Source organism: Falco biarmicus, chromosome 12, assembly GCF_023638135.1.
Source record: "Falco biarmicus isolate bFalBia1 chromosome 12, bFalBia1.pri, whole genome shotgun sequence".
In the NCBI taxonomy this organism is placed as follows: domain Eukaryota; kingdom Metazoa; phylum Chordata; class Aves; order Falconiformes; family Falconidae; genus Falco; species Falco biarmicus.
The window spans coordinates 29713421-29721421 of NC_079299.1; the positions used below are offsets into that span (position 1 = coordinate 29713421).

Sequence of the window (8001 nt, forward strand, 5' to 3'; positions counted from 1 at the left end):
TGCTTTTAAAATCCTGCTAGTAAACAAAAGTACTACCCATTTGCAGCGAGCGTTGCAAATCGCTTCAAACCGCGCCAATACTACCAGTCGAAAAAGGCGAGACCGCAGTGTATCAACGCCAGCAAATGCCTGAACCAGTTTCAAACTCCCCCTCCCAGCGCTGTTTGGGATGTGGCGCTGCTGGTACCTCTCTTTGGGGGAGCCCGCAGGACCGCTCAGTGTTGTCAGAGGCACAGTACATCATCACATGATGTGCTGGAGCTTGTCTTGGGCTTGCTTTGGCCACAAAGCTAAACCATAATAGGGCAGTAGGCTCTGGGAGGTTCAGTGTGATACTCCCGCAGCCTCCCTGGCCTCCAAACCGGCTGTCAGATCCCACTGGAGAGCTGTAGTTTCGAAGATTTTGTGGTGGCAGCAAATACGCATCAGTGCGTGTGTGTCTGTCTGTGGCACGTATATATGCAAAGCCATGTGCATACACACGCGTACGTCATGTGAATGAATATACACTCTTTCTGCAGAGTAATAGGCGTTACTTTGAATACATGTATATACGTATGTTTAAGAGGAAACAGAGGCTCAGCGACTGCTAAGCTACATTTCGCGTGAGACTTAAAAAACCCCAACGATTCCTCATATTGCACATCCCAGCCACCGATGTTAAGGGTTTTTTATTTTTTTTCCCCAGAGTGGTAGAGGGCAGTGCCCATTTCCATGTGCTGCCTGCGATCTGACGGAAAATGAGCAGAAGCATAGGGCATGATTAATGAAGCGGGAGCCCGGTGGAAGGGATTTGTAGTCTTCCGAGCTCTGGAGCCATAGTAAATCACCAAATATGGAGGAGCGGCGGTATGATGTAACGCTGTATTTACGTACGGCGCCGCTCTGTTGAAAAGACAAAACACAGTTATCTGTCAAGCAAGAATTAAACACGCTCTCCTCCCCGTGGTCCCAAGTAGGTCCCTCGGCCGCAGGGATGGCCACACCAGGGAGTTCTGCACGAGGGGAAACTGCTCAGCTGAGGGTTTTGCTCTAGCACTCGTTCGGCACGGGAGACTCGGCGAGCCCAGTCACGCTCCTGCGTGGCACGGGTGGCGGGGAGCAAGAAGGATTTGGCCTTGCGCAATGTCACAGGGCTGTTAATTCAGAAAAGGCCGTGGCTTTAACTGACTTTAAATGATTTGGTGAGTGGAGGGCAACGGGTGAGGAAAGGTGCCTGTCGGCAGGGGCTTGATCCTGCTCGCCTTTACACGCAAGGGATCAACTTTGCAGGTGGGCCCAGCTGGGAGCGGGCTTGGTGCCATGCAGGAGGGTCCGTGGGGCAAGCCACAGGTGCTGTTGTGAGTAGAGAGCGAGTTGCAGTTGTCCAGCCACCTCCCACCCCAAGACCTCTTGTGCGGTGGTGCCCAGCCGTGCCCGTGGACGGGACGTCCAAGAGTGTGGGTCTTCACCTGCACCTCCCCGGCTGGGACAGAGCCGAGGAGCACTGGGGTCCCCTGGTTGTTGCTAGGGGTGGGTAATGCAGCCCGGCTGTGGGAGGCGGGGGAAGGAGCATCAGGAGTTACGGGTTCTTGCACTGTCCCTCGCCTACTTGTTTCATCTGCCCTTTCACTTGAGTGAGTTCAGCTCCCTCGTGTCACAGAGGAGCGTGGCAGTGGCTGGAGTGACCCATCGCTTGTAGCCAGGAGTTTGTGGAGTCTGGCAGTAAAATTACCAGTGAGGGTCTTGGAGTGAGCTGTGGAGTTCAGGTTTCTGGAAGGCCCCTGCAGTGGACCTCAGGCCCTTCCAGTTCTGGTATTTTATATGTGATTTCTGTGCAAGAATGCAAAATGGTAAGAGTGTATAATTAAAACAAAAATGGAATAATAAAAAAATAGATGGGCTGCCTTGAGAAAAATACACAGGAGTTGAGGGCACCGATTCTTTCTGGTAAGAGACCAGAAAATACCTATTTAGTAGTAGCAATAGCAAAAATGTCCCCGGTTAGCTGTTAGGCTGGAAGAGGTGTTACAGGTTAGCGCCAGGTACAGAGGTGCTGTGGGTTAGGTCTGGGTGCAGCATGTGCTCCCTGCACAGTTTCCTAGTCAGTAAGTTGGTGTGTTACTGTGAAAGATCATCTTAAGATAACTAATGGTTAAGGATCAGCTCATCTAAAGACAAGGCAGGAGGCAGCGAGTGGAGAAACGATGTCTATTTTCGCCGTCAATAGGCTGCTCTTTATCCTCACGCTTTTCCAGAGGCAGGGACGAGCACAAGAGCTTATGTGTCTGTGTGCAACCTGTGCAGGAGCGTTGAGATTCACATAGGTGCAGGCATGCGTACCTGTCTCTTCCATGTGGGTGTCTGCCTGTGCGTAGCTTTGACTTGCTATAAAATTTTGAGTGATGCTGATCCAGTGCTAGAGCTGAAATGTCATAAATTTAACTGAAAATTAATAGGATATGTTGTGTGGGTCCAATGAGGCAGCTTTCATCAATATGTATGTCAAAGCCTCACCACCAGATACCGGCAGCCCGTGATTTGCAGTGAGTGCTACGGCAGGGCTTTAGTTATCCGCTCTCATATTTTACAATAGGGGGAAATATTAACTGAAGTATCTAGAGATCAGTGAATGTAAAATTGCTGTTCACTTATTGAAAAGGCTGAAGAAATATTTATCGTCCGCTGGTGTCAGGTTTTAGCGGTTTGTTTGTTGAATGTATAAATCTGAGAGAATTAAGGAAAGGTTGTTTTTGGGGTGAGGAAGGATCTTAAATGTTACTTGGATTCAGTTGGAGGAGCACTTTGGAGTGCTGCTGCATATTCCCCTTTACAATGCCGAGTGTGTATCTGCGGATACCGTATTTACTGTACAAAGAGGGGAGGAGGAGGGGAGGTCATTTTTACTGCTCGAATCCTTTATGCTCAGGCTGCTGGTGGCATTCAAATAAAATACGTGGGAAAATAATGTAAGATGACCCTCTGTCTGCAGTGATCAGGGGAAGGTGGACGTAATTTGGTACTAAATTTTGGACCAAGTACATTGATTATTACAGTTCTCAGGAGGTAATGTCTTTGAGTAGTCATTACACCACAGAAATTTTCTTGGGCTGTTATTAGTAGTTGCCATTACAATTCTGCAGGTTGTAAATTGCAATTCCTTATTATTTTGTTTTGTTCCAGAGACAAAAAAAATATTGATGTCTGCATTGAATCGTTAGCGTTGCATCTGGACAATAAGATGAAAGCTTAAAAAAAAGGGGGGGGGGGGGGAGAAAGGAATACGGAGATATTTTGGAGTCACATTCGGTCTGCTTTCCTCATACAAAGAAACAGAGAGCACAGACTGGGTAAAGCAGTCGCAGGCAGGAAAAATAGTGAGGGTGCTACCCAAAGGCTCCTGAGATTCGGAGCCCTGCGTACAAGCTGTATTTGTAAATAAGACAGAGAAAGGTTGTGAACCGGCAGCTTGGCTGTTTTGTCAAAGTACAATGTCAGAGAAACTCTTTCTAAGACAAATTGTAAATAGAAGTGTCACGATGATTGCATGATTGAGCTCTAGAAGTGTCTTGCAATTGTTGGCATTGTCAGAAGACTTTTGAAAGCTTAATTAAAGGCGGTGGCCTGTGCGGCTGTGAAATTTACTTCTCGGGGAGGGGGGGGGGATGTAAAAAACGTAGGGGATCGAAAAGTTGCTCCAGTTCTACTCACACGGGGATACAGAGAAGAGTCAATAGTTTCTCTGCTTTTGCAGTTGCCTTTTATAAATAACATTTTTTTGAAGAAGCAAACACGTGATGCCAATACCATCCTTTGTACGAGGTAAAGATTGTGTTAGTTTTCCTATTCCCTGCTGTTACAGACAGTTGATGTAAAAATGGCTCTTTATTGGCAACACAAATACAAGTTCGCTCGAAGCACAGAAGCAGGGTAGAAAGTTTTCCTCTGCCTCAGCGTGATCCTTCCAGGGGAGCATCAGAGTGCTGCGGCACCCTGAAGCTTTCTGGTTTTTTGTTTCCTGCAAATCAGATCTTCTGGTTTAGAGGATGAGAAATGTGTTTTGCATGCTTTCTGCTGTTGTATGGGACATTTAGTTGTGGAGCTCACCATGGGCAGAAGCATCGCTACATCCAAAATGCTTGTGGTTGGAGAGGCAGCCCGGCACGCGTTAAACTTCGTGTAGATCTGAAAAGGTGCACGTTAGCATCACGTGCCAAACGCTTTGAAAAGAATGCGCGTAATAAACATAAGGCTCTGTGCAGCAAGTCCCAACAATGAACGCCGGGTGATGGAAACTGAGGCAGGGAGTAAATTAAACACCTTCTAATTAGCCTGGTGGGAGAAATAAAGTCTTCCCTAAACATTCCCATAATTTGGTAATGCCTCTTTTAAAGAGGAGGAGGCCTATTAGCATCACCCCGTTTTGTATATGCAACCCTCAGCCCACGAGCTCTTTCTTATTTCATTCAAATAATAAAGACGATTAAAGAGGCTTGCAAGGCAGTGTCAGGCAACGGGAGTTCAGCCTCCAGTTGTTTGCCTGCTCGCATCCTCATTACGGAAATTTTTTGGACAGAATTCCCTTCAAGCTTTGGTCTGGTTTTATATCCAATAGTACCGGCTTTGCACGATAAAAGGCATTTAGCATCAAGCTGGACATGGCCTGGCATGTTGCCACTTGTTTTGTTGTTTTTTTGTGTGTGTTTCTTTTTTTTTTTTTTTTTTTAATGCTAAGCGCTGAGGATTTCTTGTTACCTTTCTGTTAGTTGTGATTTTGTTCAGGTCCTGGTTCTGCCAGCGACCTCACGAGTCCAAGGAGGTCATCTTCTTGGCCTGGCAGGTGTCTGAACGCAGCTTCTGTCCGGGAGGGCTGTTTTATGTGTCAGCTTCTGAGATGTTGCACAAGTTCATAAAGTATGCTGAGCTCTTATGTTTTAATACATGAAGACCTATATATATATATATATTCATACTGCTAGCATGGCCCGAAAATTAACCATTGGTTGGTCTTGTTTTGTTTTGTTTTTTTTTCCCCCTGGGGTAATTAATAAACATATTTTATCTCACTTTGTACGAACGCAGTAGCTCCAGCCTGCCTCCTGGTAACATCGGGCATAGCAGGTTTGGGCCCATGGTGGTTGGTGTCACTATGTGGAATGCTGTGATTTATTACGTACTTTTAAAAATAACAGGCCCATGAATGGACCCACAAACTGCCCGAGCAGTTGGGCTGATCTGTTTTTTTTGCTTCATATGAATTTCCATGAAACACAGTCTGCTCTTTAGGGCCTCCATCCGGGGCGCGCTTGGCCCTGCTGGATGCGGACCACGCGGCACCTGCGCGTTTAAACGCTTGCAGGAGCTGCACTGGTGCCTGCAGACCCCCGTGGACGGGCAGACCAAGCACTCGCATTATTCAAACCCTCCTGTGTTAATGCCAAACCCATTCTGAAGCCCATAAACATCCTCGTCGTCTTTCTAATCAGGTTTAGTATGCAACACATCCCATGCAGGGTTCAGCGAGTTTGTTTCCCAACCTTTATTGGCCAGCTGCACTCGCTGTGCATCTTTAAAATATTTCAGCTAGGTTTTTCACTCTTCTTCCGTGAGGGCTGGTAACTTGGTGGCTGCTCCCTGGCTCATTCTTCATTCGGAGGTGGCATTGCCTCGGGTTGGCAAGGGAAAGGTTTGCGGTGTGGGGCGTGGTGAGGTCAGCCCCGATCCCAGCAGGGAATTTGTGTTCTTCATTTGCCTTTACAATCGGAGCACAGCTACTGTACCTTGGAGCAGCTCTCAGGTGTGAGCTCAGATGGGCGCATGTAAATGTCCTGTCAGATGCAACGCAGGAATATTAATGTTTCCTCACCACCATGCTGTAATAAAGCTGTACACAGCCAGCTTAATATGCAGCTGGGCTGGGGAATTGTATAAAACTTCGATAGCCTAGTGTGAATGACAGCGGTGGAAAAAAATATTCAATATGCCACAGTTTGCATTCTTGTTTGCCTTTGATCTAAAGCGAAATGAAAACATCCGCTTCTTTCCCTCCTCATTCGTATAGGTGTTCTTCCTCTGCAAAATTGGCTCCCAAGTAAGGAAAGAAAACAAAGTATGGGGACATAGTGCAGATTTATTTGAAGCGTGTTAACACCAGCCTGCTGGGGATGTAATTTTTCCAAGTGTTAGCAAACCTTTTATTTTTTATACTTGGGGGGGGAGTATTTTGCTTTGCTTTTCATTCTTTTTTTTTGTATCTGGGTCTGGCTGAAACAAAGCAAATAAGAGCCACCACAAACGGGCTGGAGCCCCCTTTGCCCCTCCTCCGGCTGCAGGCACAGCCCAGGCTGTGCATCCTCTTCACAGAGGTTTCATTTGCATCTTCTGTGTTCCAGTCTTCAGCTCCATCCAAAGGTGCCTGTTTTTCAGCAGCTATGTTAGAGGATTTTTAATAATGTGCTCATTTAACTGAATCAACAGCTGTCAGGAGCGGTTGTAGTAAATCCACAAAATGCACAAAGAAAAATACATACGTTTCCTGAAACAAAACACTTGAAACAAAGTGGCTGCCAAAAAAAGCTGCTGAATTCTGGGTTTGCAGACAGTGCACCGAAGTGTTTCTTCTCTCTGCTCTCCCTGGAGACCTCTCCCCGCTTGCCTGCTGCAGTTCTGCTGGAACTTTTTACCTGAACAGGTTGCTGTTAAAAAAGCCCCACCACTTTCCCCTGTTTGATGGGTTATGGAGCTCAGCTCCAGCTTGGATTTCTGTGTTTCGCACTAAATAGCTAAACCACCAAGACGGGAGCAAGACGCAAAACCCAAATAACTGCATTACCATCAAGGAAATGAGGCTTAATATCCCTGTGAAATAGCTGTGGGGAGAAGCAGTGCTTCAACTCTGCCCTTCCAGGTAGGCGGTGGCGGGCTGGTGGTGAGGTCTGCAGCGGCTTCAGAGGGTGCTGAGTTTGCAGGCGGGGCGGGTGCGCTGGCCGAGGGAGACCTGGGAGCTTTGGTCAGTCAAACCCAAGGGTTTGCTGCATCCATCCTCCCCCTGCTTTGCCTAAGCGCTGAACAATTACACCTACAATTTGATCTTAGCTTCAGATAGAAAAACCGCTGCCTAAATAAACAATGGAATTACTGCTGAACAGCAGAGGCTTAAAGAAGAGCCCTGCCTTCGGTGGTGTGGTGGTGTTGGTGTTGTGGGTATTATTATTATTATTATTATTATTATTATTACTGCTATTACTACAACTATTACCGTTTTAAAATAAACACACATTACAGTTCCTCACTCCTTAGGAAGTAAGGAGTTTAATTTTTGCGTTCATTAATTAATTTAGCAGGCAGCAAAATACAAAATGCAAAAATAAAAATGTTCTCTACACCCCCCCCCCCCCACACCCCCCACACCCCCAATTCACAGCAATTAATTTGTCACCTGGTGTTACTTTGCTACAGCATCACAGCTATTTTTTTTTCCAAACATTGCACAAATCATCTGGGTTTTGTTGCATTTTAAGTACTGAGTTCATTCTTTCTGGAGCAAGAGAATAGATCAGCAGAACTGTCGTGCTTCAAGCCAGGGCATCATAAGCGCGTGGAGCATTTACTGCGGGAGGGTGGCTGGGGGCTTTTCCTCATGTTTTCTCTGGTATCGATGCCGATTTTCATATTTAGGAAATAGAAGGAAACGGTAGTTGGGGAGCCTTGTTCTCTTCGAGGAGGTAAAACACAGTGGGATGCATTTGGAAAAAAGAGTATTACCTGCCAAAAGATTATTTAGAGGCTGCATTATTTTGTAATAAACTATAAACTGTCCTGTGTTAAATTTGTGTAACGTTAGAAAAAAATCAATAAGGAAAAATTAAATTCTGATAAAGATACTCTTGGATCTTTGAAAACAACTGCTGTCCTTTTAACTAAAACATTTGAGGAGCTTCAAAGAGTATGTATTTCTTCTGATCTTAGAGCTGTGTGACTGGTAGCAGGGAAAAAAAAATCTTATTCTACATACAAGTGGAT

General features: G+C 46.0%; 1 protein-coding gene across 8 annotated transcripts in view; it reads left to right on the forward strand.

The window, feature by feature from the left end:
• BCL11A (BCL11 transcription factor A) overlaps positions 1-8001 on the forward strand; it is a 75091-nt gene that overhangs the window by 7593 nt on the left and 59497 nt on the right. The window lies entirely within an intron of this gene.